Source organism: Palaemon carinicauda, chromosome 6 (assembly GCF_036898095.1).
Source record: "Palaemon carinicauda isolate YSFRI2023 chromosome 6, ASM3689809v2, whole genome shotgun sequence".
Taxonomy (NCBI): domain Eukaryota; kingdom Metazoa; phylum Arthropoda; class Malacostraca; order Decapoda; family Palaemonidae; genus Palaemon; species Palaemon carinicauda.
Genome location: NC_090730.1, coordinates 138,777,761 through 138,778,001, shown reverse-complemented (window position 1 = coordinate 138,778,001; position 241 = coordinate 138,777,761).

Genomic DNA, 241 nt, shown 5'->3' with positions numbered 1-241 from the left:
CTCCTTACTATTGTTTTTTTTTTTTTTATAATACTTCCTTCTTTACAGTTGAAGTTTCCCCGTTACGACTACTTTTTCTTCTCTGTTATTTGTTATCATTAATTCCTGTTTTAAAGACTTGTACATATTTTCTATATAGCTTAATTTTGTTTTATTTTCTTGTGGAGCATAAATTACTCGTAATCTAACTTTAGATTTCATATTATCAATTTTTACCCAGTGAGACTCGTGACCCTGGCTT